Genomic DNA, 12,392 nt, shown 5'->3' on the forward strand with positions numbered 1-12,392 from the left:
GAATTGTGAGGGTCTGGAACCAACTCCCCAGTAATGTTGTTGAAGCTGACACCCTGGGATCCTTCAAGAAGCTGCTTGATGAGATTCTGGGATCAATAAGCTACTAACAACCAAACGAGAAAGATGGGCTGAATGGCCTCCTCTCGTTTGTAAACTTTCTTATGTTCTTATGTTCTTATGTAAATATATGTTTGAAAGTTTTTTTAAAGAGAAAATAAAGAAATAAATAGTTTTCTAATAATGATAGAGCCCTCTCGATGCGTACTGTACCATGTGGTAGATGACCTTGACTTTCATTAGCGCCCTCGCTTACGGCTCGGGACGCATAACTCCAGTCGCGGTCATCTACCACACAGTAGAGCCCGCATCGCCGGCCTCTATCGCTTAAATATACCATACCACTTGATTTCTGCCTCTGGTATTGTGGACTGTGAGAAACCTACATGTAATTTTAATCTGCACTGTAGCAGAAATGTAAAGGTTACAATTTGCTATTAAATGGTTAAAAACTCTGGTACAAAGAGATATGGTGGGGTCGGGAACTTTTACAACAGGTCGGTACCAGGTGTTTAGGTACCCGTTCATTCTGAACTGTTGTTGATAAATTTGTTTTTATAAGATCAACATCTGAATTTAGACAGATGTCCAATGATCAGAGAGTTAGATGCAAAATAGATTAATTAATTGATAAGGATAAAGGTGCTAACCACAGCAGTCTATTTCTGAAGCAGCAACCTACATTGTTTCCTACCATCTCCTCACCCATCTATTTTTACAACTGTGAAAGACCAGCAAAGTTTACTAAGAAAGAAGATGTAATTTCCTGAAAGACTTGTCTTTTTTTTTCCATTAACTGATGTAGTCAACCACGCTTTCTCTTCATGCGTGGTAGTTGCTTGGGTTTTCCATGGAACCATGACCTCTGCTTTTATGGATTCCCCTGCAGGTCAGCCTGCCCCTATAAGTAGTGGACATAATCAAGCAGAGATCATAATCTTCAGAAGCACGTCCTGAAAAGAAGCCAAATCTGATTTTAACAGTTTAGCTCCAACTCTGAAGAGAAGATGAAATTCACACACCTGGTCATGGCAGCTCTTCTTATCGCAGCCCTGTGCTCACAGACTCTTGGCAGGAGTAAGTACTTTATTTTCTTTAATAACAACAAATATGGTTATCCAATGGGGCAGAAAAGAATCTATAAAAGCTACAAAAAAAGTATTTTATTATAATTTTACATATTAAAGATTGATGTTATCTTTGAAGTCCCTGTGCTCCTAAAGTTTTTTTTGAGACGATCTTTTAAATTTCATTAATTTTTTTAAAAAGGGGTAGAAGCTGTCACCCATGCCAAAATGTGAGGACTGGTGTAACCTTTCACCAGCCTCTACCTAGAACATTACTTTAACTGTTATTTTAATTGATAAATTAAAAATGTACCCAACCTTAATACACTGGTGTATTATAAAGTGTTACAGAACACCCTTTAGTGTTTACAACAAACACACTACAAACCATTGTTGTTTCCTGTGCTAAACGTGTAATATATTTTTCAACATAATATTGATTGTTTTGATATTTTTAATCACATATAAATCAACTGGGGAATGAAGGCAGAAAACTTATTCGAAGTGACTTGGCAGATGGCAAAAAACACTGTCGATTACGTAATACTTCTGGCAGTGTATCTACCTTACTATAACCACGTCTACCATTTTAAGTAGGGATATGCCTGATGTTGATAAAGTTTAGTGATATTCCTTAGGATCGCAAAACATTGCTATACACAGTTAAGATTTTGAAAAATAACAATGATGGCATTTTAGTTGGCAGCCATTTAGTTTAAATTGAACATTCTGAAATGGTTCATAAAAATGAAATGGATGCTCATAGGCTATTATTCTTTGTTATCCATAATTCCATGATGCAGGACCCCCAATTATTGATAATTAATTTGTTCTGTTTCATTCTTTAGTAGACTTATTATCCAGGGTATATGAATACAAATATCAAACCAATTGTTATTATGTTTTAAAAGATACTTCAGTAATACATACAGCACAGGGGACAACATTTTTAAGTCGTGTAACACTTTAAGGTCTTAAAATACTTTAATATTTGTGCCTTGATAGTTTGTCCAAATATGAACTTATTCATAAAAAAATCTTTCTCACTCTTCCAAAGTATGTATAGTACTAATCTATTACTGTCCCCTCTTTTGTAGATGCCCACACACCGGATGCTTGCTGTTTCAGTTATCAGGAAGAAAAACTTACAAGAAGAATGTTAGCACGTTATGAGTTCACCAGAACAGACTGTAGCAGGCCTGGTGTTATGTAAGTATACTTTTTAAGAAAAAGGACATACAATACAATACATTGTGGACCAAAACTATGTACAGTTCTCATTACATCAGATAACTTTTTCCTGCTCTGTGTTCCTGAGTGAATATGTTTTTATCAGATCTAATTTGGGGATGTGTTTTGCAGTCATTCAAAAACATGACCTGGAGAACTGCACAGTTGCTAACCAGGTCTCAGGAAAGTAAATTAGATACAAATTAAATTAGGATTAAGCATACTCAATTTCCCATAATTATTTGTGTTATATAAACAGAATACAACATGAACCTTCATATAATCCTTTGGTTATTTTACTTATAAGGATAGCCCTAAACAGCCCATTGTCTGGAATAACTACAGTACTATATGAACATGGTGTATACTCTATTTATCCTCTTCAGTAGTGTGAAAATTGGTGAACCTCAAAATATATTTTTTCTTTTATTGATTAAAAGACCAACTAACCAAGGCTGTAAAAAGAATGTTCTTACTAATGTGAGCAACTTTTTCATCTGTCCTACTTTTGATCTGGGGTCATTCAAGTTTCATCAGTAGTGTAGTTGAGGGTAAACAGAGTTTACCCACCTCTCATTTGAGGAATATGGAGTTTACCCAAAGCATCGACTCACTCCTACTCTCCTGTGATAAGCAAATCCTGGCTATACCAAGGGTTAAAGCCAAGGCATATTCTAATTTATTATATAAGGCAACAAGTGCATTTAATGATGGGCAGAATCTCTTCCAATTAACCTTTAACCCCAAATTTTGCACTACCACTACAACTGACATGCACATAACCTAAGAGCAGCTCTGCAAACCCTTTGTGCCTATCATGAACTCAATGTATTTATTTTTTAAATAAACAAGAGTAACTGTAGTCATGCGAGTTACATTATGAATATTTGTGTTTCCATGCAAAGGTCACTCAATTTCATTATGACAAGGCTATGTACAGTTTTAAATGTGAATTCACTCTAATACCATACTATGATGCTGTGCACACATTTTTGCATGCAATTCTCTTGTCATAACATTTATCATGAAAAGTGGGCATTGGTAGCAAGATTTTATTATAGTATGAGTCGACATTGTATTTGAAGACTGCAGTTAAAAATACACAGAAAATTTAGTTGTGACTAATGGCTGATTTCACAGACCCCAGTTACCTAATCTCTTGGTCTATCCAATGTTACTTTAGGGTTAGGTAGTCTAACTTGGGTCTGTGAAACCAGCTGTAAGTCTTTTCAGTCCTAACTACTTTTTTTTTTCCACCAATGTTGGGAACTCTGCAGTTACTATGAGTTGTAATCTTAAAGTTCCTCTTCATATTTTCTTTACTTACAGATTAGTCCTCAGAAGTGGAAAACAAGTCTGTGCCAATCCTGCAGATCGTTGGGTTAAGGACAGAATTCAATACCTGAATAACATTTTTTCAAAGCATCCTGCTGGCATCCCGGTCCAAGCTGTCAATCTTGATTTAGAGGGATCTTCCTGAATAACTGAGACATCACACATTGTGCAAAAACTTAGTTTCAGAGTGGCAACTTTGATACAAGCAATCTATAATTATTTTCGTTGTACTTCATTCCAATAATTTCCCCCTAAATGTAAACGTATACCACAGATAAACTGCACATGTTCAGTGAACTCTCAGTCATTACGTGCTCTTTTTTCTGATCCTATCCAACTGACTCGGAAAGGGGAAAGCAATATGTTATATATTAGTTCTGTACCTAAATAATCAATACACTGTTGCATCAAGACATTCATTATTTTTCTTAGTGTGAATGAAACTGTTAGGTTAAATCTGAGATATCTTTTTTATATATTTTAGACACCTTTAATGAATATCATTGTCTTTGTATTGTTTATTTTTCCTGTGCTTAGCAAGCACATCAGTAATACTTGATTGTACTCTGAAAAAAACATTATGAATGAAATAAATTTACAATGTAATAAAACAATAAATTGTCTTTGCTACAATACAACATCTCAACTATACCTAGTTATCTGAAGCAGCATATGGGATTTACTCCAGTACTATATATTTTAAAAGCACAACATGGAAAATGAATAGAGGACTTATTTATATTTCCCATTTGAGACGGTAGCAATAATGGTTTTATTTTAGAAAATAAAAAATATGTTTAAAAAAAGGCCTTAGGGATATATATATATATATATATATATATGTATATATATATATATGTATATATATATATATATATATATATATATATATATATATATATATATATATATATATATTCCTTTATTAAACAACCCAAAAGCAAAACCTTGTATTATTCATAATTTAGAAGATATAAGCCCATATTAAGACCAGCTGTTAAATAAATGTACTAAATTATCATCATTTTAAATGCACCCTTCTTTAGCTCTTAGCTAAGAAACAGTTTGTTATGCAAGTAGTACTATCAATATCAGTTATACTAAAGTATTTAATCAAGGGTATTGTAGGCTACAACAAAATACATGTGAAAGAAAAAAAATAGCATATGGTAATAAATACATAAAAATTAAACCTTCCTAATTTGAATTTAGAGGTCAGGCTGACAGAACTTCCCACTGGGAATAGGAAAATGTAAACTTTTCTCACAAATGTGAATATCATTATTTACAGGGTACAGCATATTAAAAACCTGCCACAGACCCAGGGAAGATAAAACAAAATTGAAAACATTACCATATCAGTGTATTACCATGAAGAACCACAGCATTACCAGCAATGGCAACAAAATGAACTGTGGTCCTGACACAGAAAGACAAACATTTCCTCTAATACCTTCTTGGTGTTATCGTACTCCAGTGAATTACCAGTGTGTACAACATTGGTATGACAAAATCTAAAAATATTGCCACTTACCTTTTCCGACAATTGCATTCCATTGTAGTGCCATTGTATTGTCACTGACAATCATTTTAAAGAACACTGTACACTGCCGGACTACAGTATTAAGGCCTGTCTAACTGATTAAATTTGGCATCTCCCTGGTGTGGTGCATGATTTCTTGGTATACCCTGGGCCCCTTGGTTACTCTGGAAGGCTGAACAAATGCTGTAATTTACTTAATCAAGATCAAGTCCATCCAACAATGCCAAACTTGTATACTGATGGGGCTGGCTACTTTCAAGACAATAATTCACCTATCCACCATGCAGAATTATGCATGAATGAGGAGCATGACAGAGACTTCATCAGTGCTCAAGATAGGAGAGTTTTTTGTTTGTTTGTCGTTGTTAGTAAATGTCTTTGTTTGTGAATCACCAGACGGCTAACACGTATGAGGAGCTGTCGCCTTGGGCCAGCACTAAACCGGAACAACACTACACCACAGTCACTTAATAAATTGTTATCACCCACCATGAGCACTACTGCACGCAACCAGACTGGTGACCGTGTCCATTATTATTCTGGGGCAGATAACATGTATTTATTGTTTAGGCTGCAACCCATTATTATTATTATTATCTCCGTACATTACACATTGGTGTGTATTGCCGGAGGTTATTGTTTGGTTGCCAGACCGGGATTAAAAAATAAAAGACCCCTTTTCCAAACTGATTACAGTTTCTGTCCGTGATTAGGCCTATTCCTGTACTGCATCACCTCTGCACCTGTTCTCACTCAGCAGCCACTTTGCCACAGAAATGTCAGCCAGACCATCCCACTACCATAAAAAGGTAAGTAGAACATTCTGAGGAAGATGCTACCAGGCTGTTAAAAATCATTTAAGTTGGAAAAAAAAGTCTATTATAATTTTGCTAATGCAAAAGTATTGAACTGCATAAGTGTTATTTAAGAAAGGAAGGGAAAAAAAGATTTGTAGATATTCAACAATACATTTGAGCAAAATTGTATTTTTTTTTGTATAGCCCTAAATTTTTCAGTGTGCACTTACATTTTTTAACTTAGGTGCACATGTGCCTAAAAAAAAGTTATTGTAGAGCCCTACCTACAACAGGTTTGAAAAATGCTGGTTACTACCTATATTTAATATTAAAAATTATTTGATTCCGTGTATGTTACATTTTTGTTGTTGTGGTTGTTTTGTTTTATTTTTGCTATCTTACATATTGGACACTATAATATTAAATCCCGCTAATAGGGGCTCCCGAGTGGTGCATCCAGTAAAGGCGCTCCGCGTGGAGTGCAGGGTGTACCCTATAGCCTGGAGATTGCTCGTTCGTATCCAAGCTATGTCTGACTGTGACCGGGAGTTCCCAGGGGGCGGCACACAATTGGCCGAGCACCGCCCGGGAGGGAGGGTTCAGGTCGGCAGGGTAATCCTTGGTTCACCGCGCACCAGCAACACCTGTAGAGCCATTCAGATGTCTGTTGTCACTGCTATAGGTGGTCGCTCAAGCATGGTGCAGTCAATAGCCTGCAGCAATAATACAGGAGACCACTGCCACGAATTCCAGGCTATGCTAATTTAATGCATTTTGGGGTATAAACTTGACTTTTTTGTCCCTGGTAGGTATCCATGATATATGCCACTTAAGGCTACTGTGCAGTGAATTGCATCTTGTTCCTTAGGGACAGAAAAGTCTAGGCTTAAAGCAATCAGCTATCCGATGACCAATGACGAAGATAACAAAAGTGTAAAGGATGAAAAAATATCTTTCTGTGTTTTGCAAATGGCTTTGTTATTTATTTGTTTCTTTATTTTTAAATTTGTAGTTGCTTCAGTATTTTTTATAACCTTGCTTATAAAACAAATAAGCTATAAAGCATTATCATTTTATGAGTCAAATGGCAATGATTTGAAACGTTGAATAAATGGTGTCACATAAAAAAGGTGTCACATTTAAGAAATGCTTGTGCACCCAATGCCTATTATCTTAGATCATTATCATACATCTTTGTGGAAGCTAACAGAATCCCTGCTGTTTCAAACAACATTTACCAGATGTTACCAACTATTAGCAACCTAATGAACCGCATTACCCGCACAGAGACTTTTGTTTCTCTTACAAGTTTAAAAAAGATGAATGCAAGTTAAATTGAGTAACATAAGGCTCATACAGTAAAACAAACTGCACCACGTGATCTGGAATGCTTTATCTCATGTGTTGATTCATCTCATTACCAAAATCTATATAACATAGGAGTGTGCGGAGGACCCATTAGTCATAGGGCAAGCCATTTTAACATTTAATCCTCAATCTCTCATTGTAATGTTTTGTTTGTATCAGTAATAACACTTTTGATATAAAAAATTCTGAATATACATTTTTTATATAAAAAATATAATTGTTGGTATAAAAAATGTAAATTCTTCATATCAACAATTAAAACATTTTATATAAAAAAATGCATACTAATTAGATGACAACGTCTGGTCCATATTTCCTCGCTTGTCTAAAGCTTCATCTTAGGTAATTTGAAAGTGCTTGGCAGAAATTTAGTACGTCATGGCTGATAAGGAGGTACCTCCTGACAATACAGTGTCTGGGACAATTCAGGCTTTTTTTTCCATTAGAGAAAGGGCTGGAACTGGAATATCTAACAACAATGAAGGTTCACAATTACCGTTGTGAACACCCAAGTGTTTTCAAACACGAAGAAATAAGAACATAAGAAAGTTTACAAACGAGAGGAGGCCATTCAGCCCATCTTGCTCATTTGGTTTTTAGTAGCTTATTGATCCCAGAATCTCATCAAGCAGCTTCTAGAAGGATCCCAGGGTGTCAGCTTCAACAACATTACTGGGGAGTTGGTTCCAGACCCTCACAATTCTGTGTAAAAATGTGCCTCCTATCTTCTGTTCTGAATGCCCCTTTATCTAATCTCCATCTGTGACCCCTGGTCCTTGTTTCTTTTTTCAGGTCAAAAAAGTCCCCTGGGTCGACATTGTCTATACCTTTTTGAATGTTTGAATCAGATCGCCGCAAAGTCTTCTTTGTTCAAGACTGAATAGATTCAATTCTTTTAGCCTGTCTGCATACGACATGCCTTTTAAACCCGGGTAATTCTGGTTGCTCTTCTTTGCACTCTTTCTAGAACAGCAATATCCTTTTTGTAACGAGGTGACCAGAACTGAACACAATATTCTAGGTGAGGTCTTACTAATGCATTGTAAACTTTTAACATTACTTCCCTTGATTTAAATTCAACACTTCTCACAATATATCCGAGCATCTTGTTGGCCTTTTTTATAGCTCCCCACATTGTCCAGATGAAGACATTTCTGAGTCAACATAAACTCCTAGGTCTTTTTCATAGTTCCCTTCTTCAATTTCAGTATCTCCCATATGATATTTATAATGCACATTTGTATTGCCTGCATGCAATACTTTACACTTTTCTCTATGAAATTTCATTTGCCATGTGTCTGTCCAGTTCTGAATGCTGTCTAGATCATTTTGAATGACCTTTGCTGCTGCAACAGTGTTTGCCACTCCTCCTATTTTTGTGTTGTCTGCAAATTTAACAAGTTTGCTTACTATACCAGAATCTAAATCATTAATGTAGATTAGGAATAGTAGAGGACCTGATACTGATCCCTCTGGTACACCACTGGTTACCTCGCTCCATTTTGAGGTTCCTCCTCTAATCAGTACTTTCTGTTTTCTACTTGTTAACCACTCCCTAATCCATGTGCATGCATTTCCTTGAATCCCTACTGCGTTCAGTTTGAGAATTAATCTTTTATGCAGGACTTTGTCAAAAGCTTTCTGGAAATCTAAATAAACCATGTTGTATGCTTTGCAATTATCCATTTTCAATGTTGCATCCTCAAAAAAGTAAAGTAGGTTAGTTAGACACGATCTCCCTTTCCTAAAACCATGCTGACTGTCTCCCAGGATATTGTTACCATATAGGTAATTTTACATTTTAGATCTTATTATAGTTTCAATAAGTTTACATATAATAGAAGTCAGGCTTATTGGTCTGTAGTTACCTGGTTTGGTTTTGTCTCCCTTTCTGTGGATCGGTATTACGTTTGCTATTTTCCAGTCTGTCGGTACAACCCCTGTGTCAAGAGACTGTTGCATGATCTTGGTTAGCGGTTTGTAAATAACTTCTTTCATTTCTTTGAGTATGTAGAAGGGTGGTGGGTAATTCACTGACACACAGGAGACATAAGTGAACTTGAAAACACCACACAGGTGCCCAGTTTTATTATTGATGGGGGAGTTCCACTTTTTGGCCCGCAGAGGGTGCTGTTGTCTGTGGTCTGCCTGTCAACAATGATATGCAGAGCCACAGAGATACCAGAGGCGGTACTGTTTCTCAGTAACAGCACACTCGCAGGTGCTCAAACAAAAGAATAAGCAAAAGGGGAAAAGAAAAAAGGAAAATAAAACACAGTAATCAAAAACTACAAATAAAAGGTGCTGCACTCGGCAGCTTCACCCCGACCGTCGCTACCCACACGGTCCGGGTCTCCGTCCTACCCTCACCGCTCCCTCAGGCTGCTAAAAAATACTGATGGGGTCTGCCCACGGTTTTCCCCGCTAACCCTGTTTTCTTTTCATTCTATTTTCTTTTGGGGTTTTCCTACCCGGCCGTGTCTTGGATCTGGACCAGACTGTCTGTATGTCTTTTTCAAAAGGGCAGACCTGAGGGAACAGCAGAATGTTATTTTATAGGGCCAGCAATCCCCCCAAGACCCGCCTCTCAGCTATTCAGAGAGAAGGGAAGCCCACACACCCACTCTCCCACCTCTCTGTGTCACTGCCATGACTGACAGGCGAATATTGACTGGCTGTTGCCCTCTTCCTGCAGCACTTTGAACACATCAGAAGAGTCAGTACAGGTCTTCCCCTGTTACACATCCTCCCCCTCAGAATGGCACCACCGGTCCATTCGAAAATCCTACATCCCCATGCCTTCCCAAGAGAAAAAATCTGCGTTTTGTTGCAGCTTTCCTGCTCGGTGGACAACCCTGAAGGCATAGGGCTGCAGGGCCAAGTACCACCGCGTGATTCTGGCATTGTTATCCTTCAGCCATGCTAAGGGGGCATGATCTGTAACCAGGGTGAAGTGTCGGCCCAGGAGGTAGTACCGGAGTGACTCGACTGCCCATTTTACTGCGAGACACTCCTTCTCGATGGTACTATAATTTTTTTCACGGGGAAGGAGCTTCCTGCTGATGTACAGGACCGGGTGCTCACTTCCCTGCACCTCCTGAGATAACACTCCCCAAGACCTGTCTCTGACGCATCCGTCTGCAGGGTGAACCTCTTACTGAAATCCGGACTGCACAGCACTGGCTTACTACACAGTCTCCGCTTCAGAGCGAGAAAGGCCCTCTGGCACGGCTCCATCCATTGAACCGTATTTGGGGCAGCCTTCCTGGTGAGGTCTGTCAAGGGAGCAGCAAGCGTGGCGAAGCTCGGTATGAACTTCCTATAATAGCCCGCTAGTCCCAAGAAAGAGCACACCTGGGTTTTGGTCGTAGGGACCGGCCAGTCAGCCAAGGCTTTCACCTTAGCAATCAGCGGTCTGATCTGGCCACCCCCTACTCGATACCCAACCAGGGCTTCAAGAGGTTTATATGATAAATGTGTTTCTCTCTTCGTCGCTCCGGCTGGCAGATCTCATAGTCCACCTTCCCAACAGCGTGTAACCTCAAAGGGTCCTTGCCACTTAGCCAGAAGTTTTGACTCAGAACTGGGTAACAATAGAAGTACTTTATCCCCTGGCTGAAATGTGCGTAACCGAGCTCCTCGGTTGTACTGTGTCTCCTGTCTGTGCTGAGCCTGCTGCAAATTGTCATGCGCCCATTTTCCTACAGACTCAAGACGTTTGCGCAGGTCCAACACATACCGGACAGTATTGGTCGAATTGTCCTGCTGTTCCTCCCACATCTTTCTGACCAGATCCAGCACACCCCGGGGTCTTCGCCCATACAACAACTCGAATGGCGAAAAGCCTGTGGAAGTCTGGGGTACCTCTCTGATCGCAAAGAGAAGGGGAGGAATCAGCTGGTCCCAATAACGCACATCACTACTAATAATCTGAGCAACATGTTCTTAAGGGTCTTATTAAAGCGCTCCACAAGACCATCGGTCTGAGGATGAAACACCGAGGTCCTAATGGTTTTAATCCCCAAAAGCTTACATGTTCCGTGGATTAGCTGGGACATAAAGTTGGTGCCTTGGTCGGTCAGTATTTCCCTGGGGATCCCCACTCGGGAGAAAACCTTCACAAGCTCATTGGCAACAGACTTAGCGGACATAGATCGGAGGGGTATGGCCTCTGGATAATGCGTCGCGTAATCCAAAATAACCAATAGGTGTGTGTATCCCGCCACACTCCTTTCCAATGGCCCAACTATGTCCATCCCAATACACTCAAATGGAGCTTCCACTAGGGGCAACGGCACCAGTGGTGCTCGTGGGACGGCTCTAGGGCTAGCTTTCTGACACTCCCCACAAAAACGTCTGACATCACCATCCAACCCCAGCCAATAGAACCGTGTCACAAGCCTCGCTTTGGTTTTGTATCTTCCCAAGTGACCAGACAGGGGAATAGGGTGAGCAATCTGCAACAAATCCTCCTTAAAGGGCTGAGGAATGAGCAACTGATGACGCACCTCCCCCATCTGGGGTAATTTTTCAACACGGTACAGAAGGTCTCGATTAATTTCAAAGTGAGGGTACGTGGCGGCGTGTCTGGGCTCGACCACACGACTATTAACCACAGCTGCTTGGTCAAAGAGCCTGCCCAGCACATCGTCACGCCCTTGCTCGAGTCGGAAGTCACGGGAACGGGCTAAAAAATCAGCTCCCATGGGTTCCAGCTCGGGGTCGGGTCGGTCCCGAGCGGAGGCAGCCGAGCCAGGCCCCTGTGCTGGCTCCGCCTTCTCCCCCCTCCACCAACTCTTCACCAACCGCCCCCAGCTGAAACCTCTCGGACTCCTTCCATTGCCAGCCCTCATTCTTAGCGGCCTGGCGTTCCCATTTAGTTTTTCGGGGTCTAAATCTGTGGCAAAACCAAGTCGGGTCACAGAAGGGGAAGATCTCCCCAATTACCTCCTCCTTCTTAGCCAATAGGGAAGACAGGGCTGTCAGGGCAGCTAA

At 39.7% G+C, this 12,392-nt stretch overlaps 1 long non-coding RNA gene across 1 annotated transcript; it reads left to right on the forward strand.

Moving 5' to 3' along the window:
* The first annotated feature begins 897 nt into the window (after nucleotides 1–897).
* Nucleotides 898–4,278, forward strand: LOC131737370 (uncharacterized). Its single transcript, XR_009328988.1, has 3 exons — nucleotides 898–1,134; nucleotides 2,222–2,333; nucleotides 3,684–4,278. It is a non-coding gene; the product is annotated as an uncharacterized LOC131737370 (long non-coding RNA).
* The last annotated feature ends 8,114 nt before the right edge of the window (nucleotides 4,279–12,392 follow it).

The sequence above is a fragment of the Acipenser ruthenus genome, chromosome 6, assembly GCF_902713425.1.
Source record: "Acipenser ruthenus chromosome 6, fAciRut3.2 maternal haplotype, whole genome shotgun sequence".
NCBI lineage: Eukaryota > Metazoa > Chordata > Actinopteri > Acipenseriformes > Acipenseridae > Acipenser > Acipenser ruthenus.